The sequence below is a fragment of the Mesitornis unicolor genome, unplaced genomic scaffold (assembly GCF_000695765.1).
Source record: "Mesitornis unicolor isolate BGI_N332 unplaced genomic scaffold, ASM69576v1 scaffold25199, whole genome shotgun sequence".
NCBI lineage: Eukaryota > Metazoa > Chordata > Aves > Mesitornithiformes > Mesitornithidae > Mesitornis > Mesitornis unicolor.
The window spans coordinates 32,145-32,549 of NW_010206901.1; positions in this window are offsets into that span (position 1 = coordinate 32,145).

Here is a 405-nt window from a genome sequence, read left to right on the forward strand (position 1 = left end):
GGGAAAGCACGGCATGATGGACTGGACTAAGGCAGCACTTTCAGAGAAACTTTTTTAATTTATTAATATTACTCTCAGTGGAAAGGGAGCAACTAGCACTTCCCAACACTGAAACTGCGGAGTGGGGTGTATCTAAGGGAGCAAAGCAGTGCAGAAATATAACTATTCCTCTGACCATAAGAAAATGGTGTCTCTTGGTACCTGCAAGGAGTGTGGGCTTTCCTAGGGATTTTTGGATAGCTTATTCTTTTTTTGTTTTTCCCCTTTTTGGGTCAGTTAGGTATTCTGAATTGTTTGCAGTTGCGTTCTTCAGAATGTGTAATACTAATGTGAAGAGAGACCTTTAGTGTGTATGTAAAGTATATATTTTCTATAATGCGCATATTTATACACACTTGCTATGTA